Below are 26,684 nucleotides of genomic sequence, written 5' to 3'. Positions count from 1 at the left end.
CTTTTCCTACACCAATGTCTTCAAGAGTTCTACATAACCTCTCTTCCAGCTGGTTCAACATTTCTGTTTCAATATTTACATCTTTAATCCATTTCAATTTTAGTTTAGTGCATGGTGAGAGATATAGGTCTAGTTTTAATCTTTGGCAAGTTGAAACCCAATTTTTCCAGCACCATTTATTAAACAGGCTATCTTTCCTCCAGTGAGGGTGTTTGGCTCCTTTGTTGAAGATGAGGTGGTTAACTGTGTGTGGAGTTGTTTCTGTATCTTCTAATCTGTTCCACTGATCCTCAGGTCTGTTTCTTGTCCAGTACCATGCTGTTTTTATAATGGTAGCTTTGTAGTATAGTTTCAAGTTGGGGGTTTTGATACCCCCTGCCATGTCTCTGTTGCCTAGAAATGCTTTTGGTATTCTAGGTCTCTATTTGTACCAAATGAATTTTTGGATTGTTTTCTCAAGGTCCATGAAGTATGATGCTGGAATTGCAATTGGGATTGCATTGAATCTATGTAGCAGTTTTGGAAGTATGACCATTTTCCCAGTGTTGATTCTTCCTACACAGGAGCAAAGGATGTCTTTCCATTTTCTTTACCTTTTTTTGGAACCAGGGATGGAACTCGGGTCCTTGAGCTTGAGCAGCAGGCGGTGAAACCACTGAGCTAAATCCCCAGCCCTTCCATTTTCTGATATCATCTTCAATCTCTCTTTTCAGAGTGTTATAGTTTTCAGAGAAGAGGTCTTTGATTTCTTTCATTAGGTTGATTCCTAGGTATTTCCGTTTTTTGGATGCTATTGTGAAAGGAATTGTTTGCTCTATTTCTCTCTCAGTAAGTCTGTCGTTCATGAAGAGGAAAGCTATTGATTTATGTGTATTGACCTTGTATCCAGCTACTTGACTGAATTTGGTTATTAAGTCTAGAAGACTGTTGGTGGAGTTCTTGGGATCTTCTATGTAGAGTATCATGTCATCTGCAAATAATGACAATTTGACTTCTTCATTTCCTGTCTTTATTCCTTTTATTTCTTTCTCTTGTCTAATTGCTGTGGCTAATGTTTCCAAAACTGTATTGAACAGGTGTGGTGATAGTGGACATCCTTGTCTTGTTCCTGATTTTTATGTGAAGGATTTCAGTTTTTGACCATTTAGTTTGATATTGGCTGTTGGTTTTTCATAGATGGCTTTTATCAGATTTAGGTAGAGACCATCTATTCCAAGTTTTTGTAGGGTATTTTAAATTAAAAAAACCTTTATTATCAAACACAAACACTTACAAAAATTAAAACCATTCACAGAAGAACAATGCAAGGAAAAAAAACTACAATAATATTCAGATACAGTAGAGCTCAACCAAAACAAAACTAAAAAGCACTTAAGCATTTTTCCATATAACTTAAAAAAAAATCTCAAGCACCAACAAGACACCAGAGGATGTGATTTGTTTCAGAAAGTTCCCCAAAACCAACATTGAACAAATAGTGATCTGGAAACCAACTCCAGTTAGTTAGCAGACTCCACATAAGCCAAACTTCTCCCTAATTTAAATTTTGATACAGTCATATGACACACGATGGAAACACAATCCAAGAAATATTTTATTAGGCCATTTCATCCATGTGTATCCTTAATTACACTTTCAGTTTCTCACACTAGAGAAACTATTTGGTATTTATACATGTGTGTCCTATTTATTTCACTTAAGAGGATGGCCTCAATATACATCCATTTAGCTATCAATGTCTCTAGTTTCTGGTTCTTTATGGCTGACTAGTATTCCATTTTATTTTAAAAAAACACATCTTCTTTATCCAGCCTCCAGTTGATGGGCACTTGGGTTGTTTCCAAGTTCTAGCTATCACAAACTGTGCCGCTATAAACATGGGTGCACATATATCACTGTGGTATGATTCTTTTAATTCTTTTGGGAAGATACCGAGCAGGAGAATAGCTGGGTTGAATGAGACCTCTAGTCCTAGTTCTTTGAGTTATCTCCACACTGATTTCCACAGTGGTTGCACCAGTCTGCACTCCCACCAATAATGGAGAAGGGTTCCTTTCTCCCCACACCCCAGCCAGCATTTGTTATTGGATGATTTCTTTATAACAGCCATTCTTTCTGGGGTGAGGTGGAATCTCAGTGTTGTTTTCATCAGCATCTCTCCAATAACCAGAGATGTTGAACATTTTTTCATATATTTATTTGCTGCTTTTACTTCTTTGAGAAATGTCTGTTCATCACTTCTCGGCCTTTTGGCTAAGATCAAGTATGGAGAAATGTCTGTTCATTTCAGATGCCAATTTTTTAATTGGGTCTTTCAATTTGGGGGGGTCTGATTTTTTTCAGTTCTTTATATATTGTAGATAGTAGTCCTTTGGCTAAGGTACAGTTGCTGAAAATTTTTTCCCGCATTGTAGGTTGTCTCTTAGCTCTGTTGGTGGTTTCTCTTGTAGTGCAGAAACTTTTTAATAAGATGAGATCCCAGTTGTTGATTCTTTGTGCAAGTTCCCATGCCACTGAAGTTTTGTTCATAAGTCTTTTCCTATACCAATATCTTCAAGAGTTCTACCTAACTTATCTTCCAGCAAATTTGGTGTTTCGGTCTTAATATTTAAATCTTTAATCCACTTCGATCTTAGTTTAGTGCATGGTGATAGGTATGGGTCTAGTTTTAGCCTTTGGCAGGTTGAAATCAAGTTTTTCCAACACCACTTATTAAATAGGCTATCTTTCCTCCAATGAGGATGGTTGGCTCCTTTGTCAAAGATGAGGTGGTTGAGCATATTTGTAGTTATTTCTGCATCTTCTAATCTATTCCACTATCCTTGGGTCTGTTTCTTTGCCAGTACCATGCTGTTTTTATCACAGTAGCTTTGTAGTACAGTTTCAAGTTGAGGATTGTAATACCCCCAGCCATATCTCTGTTGCCTAAAATTTCTTTTGCTATTCTAGGTCTCTTCTGGTTCCAAATGAATTTTTGGATTGTTTTCTCTACTTCTGTGAAATATATTGTTGGAATTTCAATCAGCATTGCATTAAACCTATATAATAGTTTGGGAAGTATGGCCATTTTCACTATATTGGTTCTTCCTATCCAGGAACAAGGGATGTCTTTCCATTTTCTTATATCCTCCTCAATCTCCTTTTTCATAGTGCTATAGCTTTCAGTGTAGAGGTTTTTTGCTTCCTTTGTTAGACTGACTCCTAGATATTTCATTTTTTTGGGTGCTATTGTAAAAGGAATTGTTTCCCTAATTTCTCTCTCAGTGAGCTTATTATTTGTATATAAAAAGGCTATTGTTTTTTGATTGTTGACCTTATATCCAGCTACTCTACTGAATCTGTCAATTAAGTCTAGAAGTCTTTCAGCAGAGTATTTTGGGTCTTCTATGTAAAGTATCATATCATCAGCAAATAATGACAGTTTAACTTCTTCATTTCCTATTTTTATTTCTTTCTCTTTTCTAATTGCTGTGGGTAATGTTTTGAGAACAATATTAAACAGGAGTGGTATAGTGGGCATCCTTGTCTTGTTCATGATTTTAGGAATTGACCATTTAGTATGATGTTGGCTGTTGGTTTTTCATAGACAGCCTTAATCAAGTTGAGATAAAGACCTTCTATTCTAACTTTCTGTAGAGTTTTTATCATGAATGGGTGTTGGATTTTGTTGAAAATTTTTTGCATCTATTGAGATGATCATATGGTTTTTGTCCTTGACTCTGTTAATATAGTGTATTACGTTTATTGATTTACGAATGTTGAACCATCTTTGCATCCCTGGGATAAATCCGACTTGGTCAGGGTGTGTGATCTTCTTGATGACCCTTTGTGTTCTGTTTGCCAGTATCTTGTTAAGGATTTTTGCATCAATATTCATTAGGGAGATTGGCCTGTAGTTCTCTTTTTGGCTTGTGTCTTTCCCTGGTTTTGGAATCAAAGTAATACTTGCTTCCAGGAATGAATTTGGAAGCTTTGCTTCCCTTTCAATTTCCTTGATGAGTTAAAAGAGTCATGGCAATAGTCCTTCTTTAAATGTCTTGTAGAATTCAGCAGTGAAGCCATTAGGACCTGGGCTTTTCTTTGTTGGTAAGTTTTTTATTACATTTTTCAATTTCACTCATTGTTTTGGGGGTGTTTAGAATTTCTATATCTTCTTCATTTAATTTTGGCAATTCGTATGTATCTAGGAATCTGTCCATTTCTTCTGTGTTTTCCATTTTATTAGAGTACAGGTTCTAAAAGTGGGTATTGATGATTCTCTGGATTTCTGCTGGATCTGTTGTGGCTTCACCTTTTTCATTCTTAACTACATGGATTTGAGCCTTTTCTTTCCTTTTTTTGATAAGGTTGGCTAAAGGACTATCGATTTTATTTATTCTTTCAAAAAACCAGCTCTTCAATTCATTGATTTTTTTGTATCATTCTCTTAGTCTCCATTGCATTGATTTCTGCTCAGATCTTTATAATTTCCTTTCTTGTATGAGCTTTGGGCTTGTTATGCTCTTCTTTTTCTAGGAGTTTGAGGTTCTGCATTAGGTTATTTAACTGAGTTCTTTCTGTTGTCCTAATATGGGCATTCACTGCTATGAATTTCCCTCGTAGAACTGCTTTCATTGTGTCCCACAGATTCCTGTATGTTGTACTGGCCTTATCATTTACTTGTAGAAACTGTCTAATTTCTCCTTTAATTTCCTCTGTGACTGATTGGTTGTTCAGGAGAGTGTTATTCAATTTCCATCTGTTTGTGGGTGTTTTGTGGTTTCTTAAATTATTGCTCTCCATTTTTATTGCACTATGGTCTGATAATATACAGGGGATAACTTGAATTCTTTTACATTTACTTAGATTTGCCCTATGAGCTAGCATGTTGTCTATTTTGGAGAATGACCCATGTGCAGCTGAAAAGAATGTGTATTCTGATTTTGTGGGGTGGAACACTCTGTAAACATCTATTAAGTCCATTTGTTCAATAGCTTGGTTGAGTTCTAGAATTTCGTTGTTAATTTTTTGTCTAGATGATCTAATTGTGACAATGGGGTATTGAGATCCCCCACTACAATTGTATTAGAGCTTATTTGGTTTTTCATGTTAATTAATATTTGTTTTGTATAGTTGGGGGCATTTGTATTTGGTGCATATATATTTATGATTGTCCTCTCTTCCTCTTTGACTGTTCCCTTCACAAGGATGTAGTGACCATCTTTGTCTCTCTTAAATAGTTTTGGTTTGAAATCTACTTTGCCTGCAAATAAAATTGCTATCCCTGCCTTTTTCTGGGTTCCTGTGGTGTGGAGAACTGTTTTCCATTCTTTTACTTTCAGTCTATATATTTCTTTTTGAGTTAGGTGTGTTTCTTGTATACAGCGTATTGTTGGATCTTGCTTCTTAATCCATTCTGCCAGTCTATTTCTTTTGATTGGTGAATTAAGACCATTAACATTGATAGTTATAATTGATAGACATTGACTCATCCTTGTCATGATGTTTTACTCTTGTTGACTCTTTTAATTCTTGTTGTTCCCCCACCCCCTTCCCTTTAGTTTCTTACCTTAACTGGTGGCTTCCCTCTGTTGGGCCTCATGAAGTTGTGATCTTTATTGTCTTTTTCTAGGATATTGCTTAGGATTGTTTGGAGTGCTGGTTTGGTGTTCATGAAATTTCTCAGGTGTTCTTTGTTGTGAAAGTATCTAATTTCCCTCATTGATTTTGAAAGATAATTTTGCACGATACAACAGTCTAGTTTGGAAGTTATTTTCTTTTAGGGATTGAAATACTTGACTCCAGGGTCTCCTTGATTTGAGGGTTTGTGTTGAAAAATCTGCCATGATTCTGATGGGCTTTCCTATATAGGTGATTTGTTTCTTTTCTCTAACTGCCTGTAGGATTTTGCTCTTCTGTTGGGTTTCTGGGATCTTGATTATTATGTGTCTAGGTGTAGATTTTTTTTTATCATGGCTACTTGGAGTTCTGTATGCCTCACTTATCTGTATGTCCAATTCTCCACCTCTGTCTGGGAAGTTTTCTACTATTACTTCTGTGAGCAGTTTTGTTATGTCAGTTGTATTTTCTCCTGTTTTTTCATGGACTCCTATCAGTCTTATGCTATTCTTCCTTGCATCATCTAACAGCTGCCAGATTGAGGTCCCCGGTTCAAATCTGGGTGCCCCCTCCCTTTTCACTCAATGTACACATAATATTCTGCCTTCAGCTCTTTCCATCACAGTGGCTCAGCCTTCACGGGAGACAGGCGATTAAGTATCCAGTCTTTACATGGCCCGGTTTTTGTTCCTGGGTAAGGAAGGGGAACATTTTCCATTCCTGGGATCCTGTCTCTGCTTAAGAAAGACACCAGTAGTAGATGTGTCCTCCCTTGAGTTTGGGTGTGTTTTCCCTGGTTATCCAGGGGCAACAGAACCCATAATTTCTCTCTCTCTCTCTCTCTCTGTGTGTGTGTGTGTGTGTGTGTGTGTGTGTGTGTGTGTACAGATTTTAAGGAACTGGCTATCACAGTTGTGGGGTGGACAAGTTTCATATCTTTGACCACAGCCTGGAGACCCAGGAAGGGCTGACATGGCAGCTGGAGTCACAGGCTGGAGGCAGAATTTCTTCTTCCCCAGGGACCTGTCTTCTTACAACCTCAGCTGGTTGCCTGAGACCCACTCACCTCGTGGAGGGCTATGGGTTTTACTCAAATATGCTCATCTAGATGTCAGTCACCTCCAAAACATGCCTCCTTGGCCACATGTCACTGGTGCTTGGCCAAACATCTGGGCCTACAGCCTCACACTGTCGCATGAAATTATCAAGCACAGTTGGAAATGCCTAAAGCTTAGCTAACTGACTGTCCCTAGGTACAACTGTGAGTGCTGTGTGAATTACAAAGAGGTAGGGTGGATTTGGAATCATCATGGAGGTGGCAGAGCTCAAGCCATGACAGTGGGTCCAGGGTCTGTGGCTGTGCTCACTGCAGTGGCACCAGTTGCTCTCCAACCAGGCTGACTGGAGTTTGTCCCCCCGGGTTCCCTTGGGTCCTGCTGGTTTTATGAGTCTGAGTCTTTGGGCTTCTCCACTGTGCTGTGAGCTACTTGCCACAATGTCAAGGTTCTCTGTTTTTCTGTTGGCCTCAGATGGACTCTTCTTTAATCAAAGTACCTTGGCTGGTAACAAGAACAGGCAGAAGGCCTCAGTGAGATAAAGGGAGGGTGGCTTAGTAATGTGACTTTACTGAGTTTGAAGATAATGAAAATTGAGGCTTTCTGGGAATGGAAATGTAGAGACCCAGATGATAGAGTAGAAAAGATGGGTGACATTTTGACTGAATTCCCCTAGGGACCAACCTGCAATTCCCAGACAACACTGAGTGGGATGGCTGCTCCCAAGGAAAATTCAAAGGAAGTAAAATGAGCTCAAATCGTCTGGTCCTCGTGCAGGACCCATTGTGACTATACCATAACCACCTCTGACAGTGTCGCTGAAGATGTGGCACAGCTGGAAATGAAGGCAAAATCTGATCTTACAGCTGCCAAGTTTCCATGTCCCCAGTTTTCCCAGTCTCCAAGTGAAAAATAGTCACTCGCTAAGAGAGTGGAACATCAGATGTTATAATGTGAATTTATGAAAGCATTTGGAAAACTAACTGTACAAAACCACCAGCTCTACTGAAACTTCCTGGACAGCCAAGCCAGCCCCTTCTGTCTGAAAGCTACCAGCCGGATTGGGGGTTTGCAATACAAAGGCAGAGGGTCGTACTCCCTGCCTGGGGACCCCTGCTGGAGCCAAATCGCAGGTGACTCTGGTCCCATTTGCTAAGAGATGCAGATACACACCCAAATCCTTTCAGCTAGCTAATCTATATCCATCATTTCTACAGAGCCTGTGTGGACATGGATTCTTGGAGTGTTTTAGAAAGCAAGAAAACTTAAGTAAGTCTGAATTTATTATCATGAGTGCATCCAATGAACATCTATTATAACATCATACCTGGAGAAACTAAGATGAACTTGTCTGTTTTGTTGGCTGAGTCAACCCTAGATTCACAGTAACCATTGCTGAATGCACTTGAGATCCTAAGCGTTGCTTGGTATAATGTAGAAAGAATCCATTGACTTGGAGGGTGCGTAGGAAAGCTAGGGGATTTATCAAGTGTGACTCTCTGCACCCCCAATCAACAGCCATGACCCCCTTCAGTCTCCCCATCTGAATCAGCTTGAAGAGCCATATCTCTTGATCACAGGGTAGCTAGGCTTGCGATAAAGACCTAACCGAAGTATCTAGTCAGGAACTGTGGCTCTTCCTGCTAAATTCCTCCAAACGGTCCTTCAGCCATTTACCTGGAAACTGTACTGGCCAGAAGGAAACACCCACATAGTATTGCCACTATGCTCCAGTGAAACTTGAGGAGGCCCAGTATTTGGAGGAACATCAGAACATCCCTAAAGACATCACCTTTTATCTGGTCCTATTTACACACCACTCCCATCAAGAAGGATTTGGAGACCCACAGGACCACCCTTGGGTGCTGCTCCTACCCAAAGACTTCATATAGGGTCTAGAGCAAGATAAGACCCTCCATGTGCCTCTCAAACACAGCTGGTTTTGTGTGGCTCAAGACAGACTAGATCAGATGGTATACGATATCTCTGGCCCCTTTGGGTAGAAGAATATAGGACACTTCAATCCTTTGCAAATGGGTCTCATCCTTTGAGCAGCAGAGTTCTGGGACTGCCTCCTTGCCTGGTACCTGTGTTGTTCATCCTGAGTGTGTCTTTTCCACCCCTAGCATAGAATTGACTGTGCAGCACCCGTGCATCAGCTAGTAGGATGTGGGGCCTGGCTGAGCAGATTTGGAGGGCATTTCTATGGCAGATATTGTCTGTTGGTACTCCGTGTCCACTTCCACCCCATTTTGTATTCGCCTAAGTATTGCACATGCTGAAAAGACAAGCACTACCATTGCCAACTACTTGGATGCCATAAGAAGTATTATGCAAGGTTTGGCTGGCAGAAGGGAGGTATGGGCATCATTCTTCCTTCAGCAGTGGCACCTGGGGCCCTGGCTGATATGTTTTTTCAGGAGCCAGATTTATCTCATGGATCTAGAGTGCCTCAAGGGCCACTGGAGTTTCCTGGCCTCCAAACCAAGTTGCCCTGGGTGACAGTAAATCCAAGTATACTCCCTCTAACTTCCTTCTTCCCTCTGCCCCTTGCAGTGAATTTGTGATCCTCTCCATTTCTTTCAGATTCTTCTAAGTCCTCTAAGATTCCTGCAGTGGTTTATGTTTCCTGAAATTGACCCTGGCTGACGCAGTATCTGTTCCTGAAGTGATTTTAGGAACTTCACTGCCAAAGGTGGGAATCAGGAATTGGCTAGGCTTCTCAGTTGGGTTTGGAGGCAGTTGTAATCTCATGGAGTCCACATCAAAAAGAGGAAAAACATTTCAATCAGTGCCAGTCACCTAGAGTCAAGAGTTGATTGCACCTGTTCTTGCACTTGTTGACCTCAGAGGACAATGGCCATGTCCTGGCCATCCCTCCCTGCTATTAGTCCCTGGAGGCTTCTGTCAAAGCCATCAACTAGGCCAGTGATGGTGAAACTTTGAGAGACCAAATGTCCAAACTGCAACCCAAAACCCACTTATTTGTTGCAAAGTGCCAACACTGCAATTAAACCTGAATGGTCTGGTGCTGGGGCAATGCTGGGGTGACTTGGCTAGTGTGGCAACAGAGAAGGCTCTGTGTGACTGCTGCAGCATGTGCCACAGGTTCACCACCACTGGACTAGTCTGTATAGAAAAGGAAGAAGAGCAAACATCTGCAGAAAAAGCCAGAGGCCCTTCTAGTGGTGCCCATGACAAGGATGTGGGGACAGAGTCCTAGAAGGGGTCAGGGAAGGCACAGCATAAGATCCAAAAGGGGGGAGTTTCAGCCCTAACTACAAGGCATGACATTGTGAGCCAGAAGCTTGTGGGGACTACAAGACTGTAAAGAAGAAGAGGCTCCTGAGAGCCCAGGGGAGGAGTCTGCAGGGAAGGGGAAGATGAGCTCAGGGTGCAAGAGGGACAGGTAGCAGGGAGACCAGCCAGCCAGACCTGTGCAGGAGACTCAGCTGTGTTGCTCAAACCTCATTATGCATCCAAAAGATCCAGGGGTTGTGAGAGTCTCAGCTTCTCTTCGGATTCTGTATACCTCATCTGAGAGGCACGTCCTTCTGTTAATCCCCCACCTCCAAAGGGTCTGAGACACCGGGTTTATGGGACTATTCATGGTGACTCTAATGGCACATCCAGCCATAGATAGTGATGGTTTTCAAAGTTGGGGTCCTGTTTCAGGCAGAGACCAACAGATATTAAAACACTGGCAGTTTGAAATTGGCCGTGGTAGGAGTGTTAACACCATTATCAAAACTGAAAAATTTTGAATTGAAATTCAAACACTTTAAATTGGCAAACACTGCACACCAGATACAGCTATTTTGTTTTTCTTTTCTCTGCAAAGCCAATAGGCACAGCTATAGGCTATAGGCACAGCTGGCTGCCAGGTGTGCAGAGGTAGAAGATGTGGGAAAGCAGAGTGGGTCCGTTTATGGTGCACCATCTGTCCAGTGGCTGCCAAACTAGCAAGCAGAAGTTTCAGGATTTTGTTCAGGAGGCCAAATGTACTCAGAGGATGAGATTCATGTTTTCCAACCAGAAAAGCAGATTAGGCCTCCCAGGTTCAAATCCAGGCTCTGAGTGTGGGAATTTCAGGTTCCTTTCACATGCTGAGGTCCTTGAGGGCAAACCTGTATACCAGGCAGTATGGGAAGTTCAGAGATACAGGAAGACTCAAGGGCCTCCTTCATCCATACCTCTACTCGTATGGACTGTGGGGCACATTGGTGTTTTCTGTTTTTCACTTTCCACCCTCTAAATCCTCTTCCCATGTGTTATGTTTTGCATCTAGATGTCCCCTCAAAGCCTCATGTGGTCACAGGCTATTTTGGAGGTGGCTGAATCAAGACTGTGTGACTGATTCATGGTGGGGCTAGGCCCAAAGGCATTAGGATTAAGGGCATGAGTGCTACCTGCTGTAAGTAGTCTGAATAAGATAAAAGAGGCAGAAAGATGCTGTTAAGCTGCCTTGTTGCTTTTGCTCTCTTCCATCACCATGAACTGTTGCCCCTCTGTCACCCTTCCTTGGAGCCAGCTGATTATGAACTGAAACCTCTGTACTGTACTGTAATGAACTGTAAGGCAAATACACCTTTCCTCCTTTAACTTTGGGTGTCAGGTATTTTGTCTTAGCAACAAGAGAAAAGTAACTAACACAGAATTTGGTACCAGAAGTGGGGTCATTGCTGTGATGTTGCCTGGCCATGTGGCTTAAGTTTAAAAGCCTTGGTAATCATTTGGAACAGTTTCGAGAGACTGACCAAGGAGGAAGCCCTGGTACACGCTAAACTATTTAGGAGGCTCTTGTTGAGGACTGGAAAATTAGAGTACTATGGAAATGCTGGCAGTTAGGATGAGGCTCAGGAGGCTTCTGGATCCCAGGAAATGTATGTTGTCCCTTGACAGAAAGTTGGTCTTCATTTCGCTTGTGTTTAGAGACATTGCCTGGGTGGCAGAAAAATTTCAGTGCAGTATGTTATTGGGATTGTGGCATGGTTACTGTTGGGGGCTTTTGGCTGGATCTATGTTGGAAATTAAGAATGGAGAACTAGCAGCATTATTTAAGTGTTTGGCCAGAAGCAAGGCTCCAGTGGAATTATGGATTGCAAGGATGAAAAAGAGGAGAATATGGTTGTTGAGAAGGAACATGAGAATGGAAAAATGACCTGAAGTCTTCTACCAGAAGGGAAGAATGTATTTGGAATGCAGGAGATCCCCTGGAATGTCTTTTAGTGTTGCCACACCTGTTGTCAAAGTTAATGGGAAGCAAAGATTGTGATTTTTTTTTTTTTTGGTACTGGGGATCAAACTTGGATCCTTGTGCTTGCACAGCAGGCGGCGAAACCACTGAGCTAAATCCCCAGCCCAAGGGTTGTGATTTTAATACTTCCTCCTATTATGGTTTTAATGTAGTAATATGATGTTGCTGTATATAATACTGGTTTTTAAGTGTTAAATCATGTACATAAATGGAAACCCAAAGAGTCTTAAAATTTGAAGCCATAATATGGAAATGAGTGCAAGAAGAATTGTATATATGTTATATTAATGTAAATCTGAAGAGATCAAGATATATTAACTTTTCACGAATCTGCCAGTGAAGGCTATGATTTAAGGAAATATGTCTGGTTTCAAGTTGACCGGGGTGGATTGTGGTGGATTAACTAATGGTCATCTTGAAATGTGCAGCTCAACTGAATCAGCCTGATTTGGGCATGGAAGACCCATCTGAGGAGTGTTGCCAATGGTATAAAAAGAGAACTGGAGGGGAAAATCGTTGGCTGCTGATTTTTTGAAGAAGCTTGTGGTGGTTGGTTTTTCTGATGCAAACTTGGCTGTTCTCATCAAAGGAGGAGCTCAGGGCCTTGCTGTTGCTGGGAACATCTGCTGTTCTCATCAGGAGAGCTCTAATCTTTACTGTGAGCATCACTTGCTGGCCCTAGTGTTGATCCCTCAGCCTGGTGGAACAAATCCTTCAGCCTACTGGAACAGCTTTTCTGGCTTCCACCACTGGCATTTGGGCCTTCCTGGTGCAGATTCTTGATACAGACAAGCATGAGACACTGCCATGTACTCTTGGCCACTGGCTGGACTCTTGGAGAACATTGCCTTGGACTTTAGGTATTCAGCTGGACTTGTGTGGAACACTGCTGTGGGATCCAGACCCTCGGCTGGATTCTTTGTCTTTAGTATGTGGTTTGATCTCTTGCACTCCTCTGAATTTGATTTTTGGGGTGAATATTATAAAATAATCCTACATATTACGTGTCCTGCATTAAATCTATTCCCTTGCAAACCCTGACTACAACACAGTGTTTTCAGAATCCATAATTGCATGACTTTTAGTGAAAAGCACACCTCCTCCATTTATCATGTAAGCCAAAAATTTACCTTTTGGCTTGTACTTTGTCTCCCTGTATCTGGCAGCAAGGGCTTGAGCCTGTGCTATAAGCTCAGTTACACAAACACTGGTGATTAGGTGAGTGAGACTCAAGGGCAGGAAGGGCTCAGAATTCATCCTTGCAGTGGCCTAGCTCCAGCCTAGTCCCTGGGACACAGACACTGCCTCGCAGGTGTGACTCTGGTGAGACTTTGGCTGAAGTCTGGCTGTGTAGTTCCCCTGGATCCTGCCTGATATCTAAGTTCCCTGTCCTGTCAGTGTGGTGGAGTTCCTGACAATTGCCTTGTCTATTGCAGGTAGTGAAAGTTCTGGCTTTGCTACCAGATTTCCAAAGTTGTATTCAAATTGATGTTAGGAGTGGGTTTCAGGCAACAGATCCTCATGTAATGATATCAATTATCTAGACTGGCTGTGACTAGAGTTAGAGGTAATTCAATCAATCTCTGAGTCTGGAAATCTGGCATAATCTGTAACCCACGCTGACAAAATAATGGAGTAAATGATTGCTCATGATCCTCTGGAATCAAGTGTCCTTTAGGAGCAAGGCTTCCAGTTATTCATTTGCTTGCCATTGAACTGGAAGTTGGTGGTGGAACTGACTAACTCTAATGGCACTGGGATAGCTCAGAAAAACTATGAAAAGGACCAAAATCTTTTCTCTCTAGTGGTCATAGACCTGGCAGAAAATCACAGGCAGTGTTTGATTCTGCAAGACTGCTGAACTACGATGTTAATCTAATTCACAGCATCCCCAGTGTGAAAACTTAAAGCTCTGATCCAGAAAGAGTTGAGACTTTCCAAGAGTTGTCTTAGGCATTGATGCGATTTGCAGAATCAAAAATCTACACAACCACAAGGGCCCCTGCCCTCCCACTGACTGATGTTCTTCCCTCTCAGCTTCTCCCTGGGTCTCTGGTTTTCCATCTCTAATTTGGGATGAAGCCCAGCATTCCCTGGAGAGCCAATTGCAAAGTCACACTTTGCAGGTAGAGGCTTGAATGCAAAAATAATTTCCAGACTATGCTGATTTATTACAGCAAAAATATGGGAAGGTGTCAGAAATGAATTCCTGACAGCACTGAACCAAGGAGAATTTTTAAAAAATAGTATTAAACCCCACTGAATTTATTTTTTTTGAATTCTGGATTCTTTGTCCTACCTGGATGTTATGGCTTGTGTCTATATGTCCCCCCAGAAAATCCTCAAAGACTAAATCTAGAATGTAAGGGAGTGGAGAGTTGAAATGGTCTCACCGTGTGGGTCCCCACCCTGTCCACAATGGATGGAAGACAGCCCTTTCAATTAGCCTTTAAGAATGCACTGTTTACTGGAACACTGGTATCTTTGAGAACCATTTGATCAGATATCTTTTTGGACTAGTGAAAGATGCTATAGTTAAAATGTGACTTCTAATTAGAGTGGAGGATGGAGGGTTCTTAGCAGAAGAGGCTGGAAGGTGCCCTTGATTGCCACATGCCAGGTGGAGTGGTTGCCTTAGTAGCCCATAGGGACACTGTTGGTGCAAATGGCTCAGCCTCCTGGAGCCTGAGCCTCTACAGAGAAGGTGTCTGTGTAATCTGTGCTTTTATTTTCACAAATAGCATGGAGCCTTCCGTGTACATACAGCCTTGCACATTCAAATGAGGTAAGGCAGACACACGTTTTCACTACACAACCTGAAAGTGGCCTTCCAGAAAAGCTACACTGATTAGAAAGCATCCCACCAGCTCTGTACGAAAGTACAAATAACCTTTTTAAAGAATTGGAAGTTGAAATAAAAGAAAAACAAATTCAGAATTATGGCCACTATTAAATAAAAAAGAAATTTTTTTTGCCTTTACAGAGCCGGAGAGAGAGCCCTGCTATAGGGCAATGCCGCCCAAGATGAGTGGGAGCTGACAGGAGACTCAAACCTACATCCCTGCCAAAGGCTGTGTGCTCTGAAGTTTAGGAGAAAAGAAACCAAACTGTTAGCAGTGGTTGTTTTACTGGTGAGATTATAGGTAATTTTTACTTTTCTCCTGATGCTTATTTGCATTTTCCAAAATTTCTATATATTTCCAGTCAAAGGCATTTTTAAGAATCTATAATGTGTTCAGCAACAGGCCAAGAGGTACCAACATGAGATTTTTGAAAAGCAGTATCATGCCACCATCTCACATAGCTCCTCCGGGTGGCTTCAATTCTGGCACCCATCAGTTGCTGGGATGGGTCCGTGAGTGGCATCCATCACAGTAGATGAGTCTGACAGAGCACAGCTTCACACTCTTCACTGTGCAGGCTTGGCCAACAGAAGCCAAAGACAGTGCTCAGCCCCAGATCAGGGGCCAAAAGACCTCCTCTCTGTGTCCTCAGGTGGCCAGGGGTGATGATCTCAAGCTGTGTGTCTGTGTGTCTGTCTGTCTCTGTTGGGGCTTAGCTAGCTGGTGTAAACTAAACTAGGCATCTTTCTAGTCATTTCTTGGCAAGGCCAGGCTGATGGGACCTGCTTGGGTGCAGCATGCAGGTGGTGTGGTGGCTCAGGGTTGGGTTGGTGGAGAGAGCTCAAGATTCACCATGTGGGATTCAGTCCCAACCTTGTCATTAATCAGGTGTGTGTGAGTGGCCATGTCACATAATTATGGCCTCTTTTCAAGCCTACTCCATGGGGCACTAAACTAAATTGGAGGCTTGCAATTCCCACTGGGATCATCTGAGGAGCTTGTTAAAAATGGTCCCTTGGCTCTCTCTGTTCCTAGGGACTGAGACTCAGAGCACAGAGTGGTGCCTGCAGGCCTTCATTTGCAGACAGGCAGCTCCCTGTGCTTCCTGCCCCGTGATTGGCAGCCCACCAGGACACTGGCTTCGGGTTCCTCCAGAGCTCTTCCATGCAAACATCCCTGTCCTTTCTGATGCCTGTGGCTATGGACTGCTGGACAGCCGGCGTGCTGGGCACAGGTGGAGGATTGTGAGGTCATGGTTAGGCAATAGTGAGACGCACTGCTGTGCGTTGCTGGAGGATCCCTCCCTGGGAAACCTCTTGTCGCTCAGTGCCATCAATTAGAGAACTTGTTTGTCCCTCACCAGATCTTGTTCAAAGTCACTGATTTTGGAATGTCATTCCAGGTTCTCTTCCCTCCCTGGAGCTGACAGGAAGAAAAGAGGTCAGGAGGGTAGGGTTATCCACTGGGACAAAAGTCTCCAAACTTTTCAGCACCAGGGACAGGTTTTGTGGAAGACAGTATTTCCCTGGCCAGCGGGGATGTGTGGGGTGGGTAGTTTGAGGATGATTCCGGAGCATGCAACCTATATCCCTCACATGTGAAGCTCACTGTAGGGTTCACGCCATTATGAGAATCTACTGCCACAGCTGATCTGACAGGAAATGGAGCTCAGGCAGTGATGCTAGCAATGGGGAAGCAGCTATAAATACAGATGAAGCTTCCCTCACTCAGCCCTCTGCTGACCACCTGCCACATGACCCAGTTCCTAACAGGCCACAGATTGGTACTGATCCATGGCCCCTGGGCTGGGGACCCCTGTTCTAGGAAGCCCCAGGAAGCTTCCTTCACCATGTCACCCCTGTCCCAGAATCCTGCTCTCCCTAGACCAGCAGGGCATGAGCCTATATCTGTGAGTTTTCAGCAACCCTAGTGGGGAGCTCCACACCTAGGGACACAGAGCCAAGGTCCAGAGCTCCTAATCTGCAGCTCAACATGCAGGACCAGAAATCTGAGCACCCACCCCATTGTAGGGGGACACAGTGCTCCCAATGTGTCAGCCATCCCTGTGCCTTATCCTGAGAGAACTATGAAGCACACAGGAGGCTAGAGCACCTTCTTTCTGGGGACCACAGGTGTCTGTTAGGGTAAATTTCTGAAGCCAAGCTGAACCCATAGGACTCAAGGAATCAAAGCTCCATGCATTGCAAATTCTAAGGTGCATATAAATCACCTGAAGACTAAAAATGTGATTTGAACCAAGGACCTCTTGATCTGCAGTCAAATGCTCTACCCCTGAGCTACACCCCCACTTTGGTAGAGCCTCTCATTTGTACCTTTCCATCCATGACACCATACCCAGGCTTACTACATATTTATAATCCACTGTTCTCTGCATGTTCCCAAACCTGGCAAGCTTTTCTACTGAAGTCTGCCCTCTCCCTTTTCCCACCCCTGCCTTAACTACTCCTACCCAGCCCCTTACCTCTTGAATTGTGATAAGATCATCCACCTGGAAAAGACACCTGACTCCAGTGTTTCAGTCAAGTCCATACATAATCAGGACAAGAGCTTCTGGTCCTAGGGCTTTAATGAACTTCACACATAGCCCAGGGAGAGACTTTCCCATACACCAAGGCCACAGGAGAGTCCTCATTGTTCACTCCATCACTCATTCAGTTGACAAACATGAAACTTTGTAGGTACCAGGCCCTTTCATCTGTTGAGGCCATAGAGATAGGTAAGATATTGTCCTCATTTCTCAGAGTCTTGCTCCAAATAGAGACAAACCCATTGTGACTATTAATCCTAATCTGTCAACTCCATTGGATTAAGAAAGGCCTAGCAGATTTGAAGAGCATATCCCTGGGAATGTCTGGATGGGTCATGGATGTATGACCTCGGATATTATATATCCTCCTCACCTGTTCCTCTCTGGTACTGTTCCCTACTCCTGCTTCCCAGCCAACATGAATTAAGCATCTTTGCTCTACTATGAACTTCTGCCATGATGTTTCTGCCTTGGAGCCAGCCAGCTATGGACTGAATTCCCCAAAACTGTGAGCCAAAATAAACATTTCCTCCTTTAAGTTGCAGATGTCAGACATTTTGTCTGAGTGATGAGAAAGTGACTAATACAGAGAACTGGTATCATAAGTGGGGCCATGGCTGTGACTGTACCTGACCATGTGATTTAGAAGCCTTTAGAACTGGACTGAGGGAGGTGTTTGGAAAAGTTTAGAGAAGTGGATGGGAGAAGCCTTAGGGTGCTGTAAGCAGAGCCTGATAAGTGATTCTTATCAGTGTAAAGAGGAAGAGAATACTGGTAGAAATGCAGACAGTAAAGACCAGGCTCAACAAGTCTCCATTAGGAACAAGAACCTATTGGCAGTTGGACTAGAGGCCATGTTGGTTATGCTGTGGCAGAGCCAGTGTCCTAAGAGTGGTGGGCTAATTTATGGTATTGTTTGAGCTGATGCAGATACGGGGTCTGAAGGGTGTCACATTTGTTGATGAAGGGTAAATGAAGTCACACTTGATAAATCTCTCCTAGCTTTCCCATCCCCTCAAGTCAATTGATTCTTTCTATACTACACCAAGAAACCCCTGGTTTCTTAAGTAATTTGAAATGGCCACCAGTGAATGCAGGGTTGACCCAGCCAACTGAACAGACAAGTTTATCTTAGCTTCTCCAACTATGATATTTTAAATAGCATGTTAATGTAGTATACTCATGATAATAAATTCAGACTTATTTAAGCTTATAATCTGCAAATATAAAATACATCAAAGGTCCATAGCCATACATTCACTATAGAATTGGCAGATGCTAATTAGCCTGTTGAAATGATGTGGGTGCTTGTCTGCAGCTCCCAGCAGCTGGTACTAGACTTCGCTAAGATTGGCTCTAGCTGTGGTTAACAGACAGTGGGGTGGGATGATCTGCCCTTGCACTGCCAAGTATTTTTGATTTACAGACTGGGAAAGCTGGGTATGCCCTTGACATGGACATTGGTAGCTTGTAGGCATCTTACACTGATGGAAACACATAAGATTATCCTTGGGAGGAGGGCAAGTAGATTATGGCACACCAAGGAAGCCCTTAGACCTGGGTCCATTAAGTGGGAAGGATCCAAGAAAAGCCAGGGGGCCTGGACTTTAGCCAGCCTGTCTAGAAAGCTGATGATGTCCACTGTGGCTGTGCTCTGGCCACCTTGGCTCTGCCTTCGCGTCCCTCGCTCCTCACTGAAACGCTGGAGTTCAGGTCACACCATGTTCTCTGCTTGAGTATCCAAATTGAGGGTTTTTAGATAAACATTTTTATAATTCTAATTTGGGATAATAGAGATTTTTTTTTATTTTTTGGCTTTTATAATTATATACAAAACAAATGTATGACTACCTTGCTAAAGGTCTTTAATAGCACACAGTTTTTATATTTGAAAAGTGTTTATATCTTTCTATAATTGTACTTAGGTTTTATTCTATAGATACCTTTTATATACAAATATATAAATATAAAATGTATTACCGATAGAAAGCTGATGATGTCACCACAGTGAAAACAGGCTGCAGCTCCTGGCCCCACTGTCCTTGCCTGAGTTCTTCCAACTCCAGGATGATTCTCAATCTACTCTGCCTCTCTGAGTAATTTACACAGCACTCAAAGTCTGTCTTAGGGCCAAGCTTGAAGCATTACCCATGGTGGTGGATAATATTCTGTCAACTTGGCATGGCTTGAGCCCAAATGTTTGGCCAAATGTCAGTAGACATTTGCCCAGAAGGCATGTTTTGGAGGTGATTGACATCTAAATCAGTAGATTTTCATAAACCCCAATGCCCTCCATGAGGTGAATGGGCCTCGGGCAATTAGCTAAGGCTGTAAGAAAAAGATTGAGGTCCCTGAAGAGGAAACTTGATCTCCAGACTATGCCAGCTACCATGTCAGCCCATCCTGGGCCTCCAGGATGTGGTGAGATTTGTCCACCCCATGACTGTGACAATTGTTTAAACACACACACACTAAGGAGAGGACCATATCTGTCACGGTTGTCTTCCTTAAGCTGAGACAGGACCCTCTCTTCTACCAGAACTGAGGCAACAAAGACGTGTCCTCTGGGACCCGGAAGAAACTAGATGTGTGAAGTGGTGGGTGTCAGGCAGGCTCTGCCAATGCCCTGAAATGCCTCTCCTCTCTCCCCTGGAAGACTGAAACTCTGTGGTGAAGAAACCAGAAAATAAAACATCACGTGTACAGAATGGAAAAGAAGGGGGCACCCGGATTTGAACCGGGGACCTCTTGATCTGCAGTCAAATGCTCTACCCCTGAGCTATGCCCCCACCTGCATAGATGTGTGTAATAAGCACCCTAAACCTGTGTGACCACACCTGGCTGTCACCATTCTGACACATGCACTTCTAGAGCTCTGACGTCATGTGTGCCCTTCCTTCTAGGCCACCCTGACCACCTCTGCACACCTGACTGCCACTCCTCTGGTGACCAGCGCCTCCTGTCACCAGTCCTTGGCTGAGGCAGTGGCATTAAAATCCTGGAGTTCTTCAGTGAGAAGCCCGCCACAACTTAACCTCCAGGAGCCAGACTCCAGGAGGGGGCTGCTCAGCAGATGCTTTGGCGGACAGGAAAGGGGCAGGGAGATGGCAGGACCAAAGCAGAAGTTATGGGTTCTCCTGGGAACTAAGCCAGACACTCTGGGAAGGGAGCTAGGGATGCTGTGTGCCTCTAAGGAGATCCTGGATGACTCTAGTTCAGACAGTTTGAAAGGTATTGATTTCATGTGTGACCTTGAATGTTATAGGTCTGAAAAAAATAATAGGGGTTAATAAAACACACATGGTGAACGACCACATGGTAACCACAGTTCATGTTTATGATGGGGCACCTCTTTCCAAAAAGCACTCTGGAGCAATTTGAGCTGACTCCCTTATTTCTCCTCTTCTTCCCCTCCTATTCTCCCTTTGCACAAGGTCTCACGGGTTAGAGACCAGAAGTGACCTGAACATAGGATTCTGTCCACAGAAAGATGCTGATGTGGGAATGAGAGATCTGTGTTCCCTGGATCATGACACAGGGCAGTGATTGCAACACGTGGCCAGCAGGAAGGGAAGGGCCAGCGGTGAGAGTCTTGACTGCCTGATCTGCAGTCATATGTCCTGACCCAGATTTATACCCTCTTACCAGTTTAGATTTGGGGAATTAACACATTTGGCTGTGCGGCCCCCACACAAGGATCCAAAATACTTCATGTCTCTTCCTATCTGGTGACCTACTGAGACCAAACTGAACTTCTACACATAGACTCCACCTGGCTGTGACCTTCCCTGTCCTTTCCTGTCCCAGGATCCCCAATATCCTCCCTCCAGCACCCTCAGCCTCCTCCTGCTCCATCCCCATGTGGCATCAGTGTGGGAATCACTATTTAGGGCTGTAATCCTGCTCTCTCCTCCCTCCACCCCTCAATCCCCTCGTCCCTCTGTATTGTGACTACCTTCTGACACTGCCCTGACCTTCCAGGAAGGGATACTGCAAAACTGGCCCAGGTTGAAGTTATCATTGCTGGTAGACTAAAGGGTGGAAGAAGCCAGAGTTGAGGCCATCTCCTGCTAAGAGAGTCCCAACATACACACAATGGCACCTTGGAACTCCAGGCATAACTGACAATGCCAAGGGTAGCTCTTAGCAGATTAAGAGGTAGTAACATGACCCAGGAACTTAGAGCCATGAGAGGATCACTGGGCACAGTCTGTGCTCAACCTCACCTGCAGTCTGGAAGCATCCAGGAATGTTTACCAGGCTTGGGCTCAGCCCCATGGGTTCTGCTTTAATTGTCCTTGGTCAGTACCTAGGAAATGACACTTTTATAGATTCCTAGAACAATTCCAATTTAAAATGGGGGCGAAAAACCACCACAGTAACTCCTCACCTGTTGCTGGTTCCAAAAATACATGTTAACCCTCATGTCTACTAAAGAAGTCAGAATTTTCAGACCTATTCAGAAGGCTAAACTAATGGAGAGTAGGGGGCACCCGGATTTGAACCAGGGACCTCTTGATCTGCAGTCAAACGCTCTACCCCTGAGCTATGTCCCCTCCCGCTAATAGAAGCTTTAATTAATATCCTTCATGTCTAGAGCTACACCCATGCCATTTGTAATCTAAGAGTTGCTACTTCAGGATGGGAGCTCTTGGGGCTGGCACACCTGTGTAATGGAAAATCCATGCTCCTCTGGCCTAACAGGAGACAGGCTCCCCTCCTCAGAACCCCTGCAACCTGGGTCCTACCCGCCTTCAGACCTCATGCAGGCAACAGCCTTGAGCTAGAATGGTCCTCAGAGTCACTGCCAGGAACCTGCAGATAGAAACTCCATGTAGTTGAGGGGTCCTTCCTGACACAGATCCTGACAGTCAGCCCCGAACCTACTGCCCCGATTCTCAGTTCAGGGCACTTCCTACAAAACAACAATCTATGACAAAGGATGACCCTGCCAACTCCCTCTTCTTAGTAATGCAGATGGAGAGTAATGGGGAAGGAGCCCCTCCAAGGAAGAGTCAGAAGGGGCTTTAGGGATCCTGAAAAGCATTAAATTCTAAGATAGTCCAAGGACCAGGAAATGCCACCATCTTGGAAGAAGCAAGGTCATCGAGCTGCCAACAGCATGGACTCAGAAGGCTGACAGCCTGGGTACCTCTCCTGCTCCAGCTGGAGGACCTTGGGCAGGTCAGTCCCTTCCTGTGCCTCAGTTTTACAATCTGTAGAATGGGGATAATAATTGTGCATACTTGATGGGTTGCTGGCTAGACTAAAGGAGTTAAGCCACGAAAAACATTTAAAACAGGACTAATGCAGAGTTAAGTTGTACATACTATTTGCTGAGCAAATAAATAGCTCAACAAGGGAATCTGCTAACATTAACAGCACACAGGAGAAATAGTAAACATTAGAGTTCAACTTGTAAAGACCCCATGTATGAAATTATTAGAATGAATCAGAATATCTTCCATAAAAGAAGGAAATACAAAATATGTTGAAGAGTAGAAGACTAAAAATGATGACATGTATTTTTTAAATGAATCAAATAAGAAATTAGGGAAATTCAAAAATGCAATTGATGCTTCCCTTTGGATTTTCTTCTCATTGAGGCATAGCTTGCATATAGAAAATGCATAAATCTTGATGTATAAGTGAATATGAACGTTCACATATGCACACGCATGTGTCTGCCATCTAAATAAAGACACAAAAATAAATAAATAAATACACAGAAAATTTCTACTTCAAAGGTTCCTTGAACACCTTCCCAATTATTTCATCTGGCCCAAAGATAACTCTCCTCTCTCACCTTGTGTTAGGTCACATGTTCTTTTTGTGTGTGTGTGTGTACTGGGGATCGAACTCAGGACCTTGAGCTTGCAAGGCAGGCATGGTGCCTCTGAGCTAAATCCGCAGCCCTAGGTCACATGTTCTTGATGTGGAATCATACAGGAGTTATTCCTTGAGCTTGGCTTCTTTCTCACACATTTTACTGGTTTGTAACTAAGCTTGTTAACACTATATAATGAAAATGTACAAAAAATAATGTTGCAGTTTTGGGTTAGATTTAAGTCAAAGACATTCTTTAATAAGGAATCTTTGAATGTGAGTATTCCAGAAATGTTTCTAAGCCATTTGATCAGAACATTTTGTCTCTGAGTGTTACCTTACTTTGAAAGGTACTGGCATACATTTGAATGTAACTCAGAATCTTTCAAAATAAGCCATAATTTAAAAAACTATTCTATATTCAAACTAAAATAATTTTAATAGAGCTTTCCTTTCCAGAAACAATAATAAAGGAAACAAGGCATTTTGTAAAATGTGGTTCTGAACAAGTCACAATAAAAAATAAATGTATACTTAGCTTCCACCTCCTCAAAACAGAGGCTACTTTCTGTTCCCCAGCCTTGGAAACAAGGTGAAGAACAGCCTATAAGCAACTTCGGGCAAGGGAGTTGCCAAAACAAACCTCAAGAGGTTGAACGTGGACACCTCAGAAAAGTGTATGGGGAACCTAACCAGAGGATCTGAATTCTATTTTAGTAACTGATGCAAAAGTGAAGCAGCTCCTCCCAAGTAGCAGTGCTGCCAGGGCCTGGCCCAGTCCTGTGCTCACCTATGTTAGGCTCCTGCTCTAGGGGAGATCTTTTCCCCTTAGAGGCTCCGTATCCAGGGAGCTCTCTGACTGTGTGAATAAAGTGAGTACCGACTCCATAGGGTATTTCAAGGCTTGGAGTCAAAGTATTTTTCTATGATATCCCTAAGATCCCTGCACATTTGTCCACTATGGCAGTAATTTATTATTTGAATTCCTATTCCCTTTTCCAGGGCCTGATGGACTTATCTCTCCTACTGTGGGCATATGTTTGAGTCATCTCCAGTGTGTGGATATTGGGGAAATGCTGTCAGGGACATCCATAGTCATTCCAGTCTAGCCAAAAATGACATCCCACCTTCCCTGTTGGGACAGTGGAGCGCCCTTCTAGATACCAATTTCAGAATTTTCCAGCCTCTTCACAAGCATCTGACAGAACACGTCACCCCAAAACTCAGTGACAGAGAACAAGAAGCGCTCAGGATTAGGGCATGTCCTTGAGTAGGCCCTGCTTCTGCTGCTGTGAATGGCCCCATTCTTCTGCGTAACCCTCCACTCTGCCCTCTGCGATTCTTCTTGTTCCATCCTCCTCCTCTGCAATTTCTGAGGAGGTCATTGGAAAATATATGTTTTGTGGTGTCTGGGCAGTGTCCCCAGCTGCCTTGCCTCATGTAGAATTATAGAGCCCCGGTGGTCTCTTTACTTCTGAAAGGGTATCAGTCCCCAGTCCAGGTTGATAATGCTTGTGTCTGTACAGCTCTCTAACCCTTACAGGTTTCTTCTGGATTTCATTCCATTTTCCCAAAGCCTTGATCACAGTTCTTTTTGACATTGCTCTCAGCTTCCTGTTGCTACCAGACTTGTACAAGGCACAAGCATCTTCACAAATCGGGAGAGCAGGATAATGGTGCCTCCTCACCAGATGACCTCCATCTAGTGAATGAATGACCACAGCCCGACTGTAGCTCTTGCATACCCTCAGCCTCCTCAGTACCCCCATGTTATGGCTTGTATCTAGATGCCCCTCCAAAGCCTCATGCACTTATAGGTGGGGCTTTTTGGAGTTTCTAGGACATGTGATACTGGGGACATGTGATACAGGGATTAAGGTTGGGTGATACTAAATTAGTCCACTGATTTGAATTAACATAGTTCTGGGTGAGGCTGAATGGATTTACTAAAAACAGAAGCCCCACCCTGGATGTGAGTGGCACCACCCAAAAAGCTCATAACCTGTTTGCTGTCTCCTGTCTGCTCTGCCGTGAACTGTTTCTCCTCTGAGATGCCCCTCTGCCATGCTGCTCTGCCTTGGAGCCAGCCAATTGTGGACTGAAACCTCTACAAATTGTGAGCTGAAATAAACCTTCCCTTCTTTAACTTGGATGGTGGGTATTTTGTCTCAGCAATGAGAAAAGTAGCTAAGACACCCCACCCCATGTTCTGCTTGTCCTTGTTAGCACAACCTCAGCTCTGGCCCCAAATTTAGCCTGACAGGAATCTGGGGATTAAGAAAGACAACTCCTCTCTTAGTGTCCAGCTCTGGGCCATACTTTGATGCCCACATAGGATGGAGGAATGAAGTGCAAAAGCAATAAGGTACAGGGAGGAGGAATGGGATCTCTGAAGATTAACCATAGACCTACCATATGTGCACGAGAAAAATGAGGTAAAGATTCCCAGTCAAGTCAGTCATTGGGCTCTAGGGATTATAGTAGGGTTGAGGAGGCGAGCTCTACACTTAAAGGGGACATAGGTATGGCCCTATGTTGTGTAGCCCTAAGATAGGCTCTTGTTTCAATAAATTCCAACAGAGACTGCTTAAATTCACTGAGGGCCAAAGTAAGATGAGTGTGGATAAATCAGCTACCAAAATTACATGCCCACTAGAATGAGCGTAATTATATGTATGGGAAACATACTAGTACAGAGGGAAGGAGAAAATTACATGTAAATAAGGGGGCACCTGGATTTGAACCAGGGACCTCTTGATCTGCAGTCAAATGCTCTACCCCTGAGCTATACCCCCTGCTGTAATGAGGGTTACCAAGTTAATGCCTTTCATCTGTGAGGCAACATGCAGCCTAACAACATTAAATTAGAGCTCTCTGTCAGGACCAACTTTATAAAAGCTGCCACACCTTGCTGGCAAGACACCTGCCCTCAGTGCCACAGTTTTCCAGGACTGCCCTGTTGTGGGATCATCAGCCCAAGAAAATAAAAGAAGGTATGCACTGATCCCCAACCCCATTTCTTGTTACTTCTCTGGTTTAGCCCACTACCTGGCCAACTGCATCCTAAACTATCCATGCCATCCTCCTCCCTGGGCTCCCAGCTCATACCTTTCTTTCTTCAGTGACCACAGGGGGAGCCGTAACTGAAACACTGTCCCAGAGCTCCAGCAGCAAGCATTTGAGGGACAGCACTGCCGAGTCCAGGTCTCCCAAGTTATAGCCACCAAGCCATGCTTTTGCCCTTCAAGTGCATAATGGACTTTGGCATGGGAGAAACAGTGGGTCAGAGGGAAGAGTCCACTCTACACAGAGAACTGAATGTGTCCCTAGATCTGACCACCACTCCAGTTGTAAAGGGGTTGACGTGCAGCTTCCAGCTCCTGGGAGGGTCAAAGTTGAAATGAATGAAAGAAAAGTAGAATAAGATATGAGTGATGACTCCTGTGAGTAGAAATATGCATAGGAGGGGGCATCTGGTTTTGAACCAAGGACCTCTTGGTCTATAGTCAAATGCTCTGCCTCTCAACTATGCCCCCTTGATGTCATGGGTGTCTAAT

The 26,684-nt window shown here is 43.6% G+C and overlaps 3 non-coding genes across 3 annotated transcripts; all 3 read right to left on the bottom strand.

Moving 5' to 3' along the window:
• Positions 1-20,018: 20,018 nt before the first annotated feature.
• Trnac-gca (transfer RNA cysteine (anticodon GCA)) lies at positions 20,019-20,090 on the bottom strand. Its single transcript has one exon. It is a non-coding gene; the product is annotated as a tRNA-Cys (tRNA).
• Positions 20,091-21,785: 1,695 nt separating this feature from the next.
• Positions 21,786-21,857, bottom strand: Trnac-gca (transfer RNA cysteine (anticodon GCA)). Its single transcript has one exon. It is a non-coding gene; the product is annotated as a tRNA-Cys (tRNA).
• A 3,993-nt stretch (positions 21,858-25,850) lies between these two features.
• On the bottom strand, positions 25,851-25,922 carry Trnac-gca (transfer RNA cysteine (anticodon GCA)). The gene has a single exon. It is a non-coding gene; the product is annotated as a tRNA-Cys (tRNA).
• Positions 25,923-26,684: the final 762 nt, after the last annotated feature.

Source organism: Heterocephalus glaber, unplaced genomic scaffold (genome assembly GCF_053883595.1).
Source record: "Heterocephalus glaber isolate CG9 unplaced genomic scaffold, H.glaber_assembly_v1.0 deba00000818, whole genome shotgun sequence".
In the NCBI taxonomy this organism is placed as follows: domain Eukaryota; kingdom Metazoa; phylum Chordata; class Mammalia; order Rodentia; family Bathyergidae; genus Heterocephalus; species Heterocephalus glaber.
The sequence above is the reverse complement of the archived record's forward strand: the minus strand, read 5'-3'. Positions and strand labels throughout refer to the sequence as shown.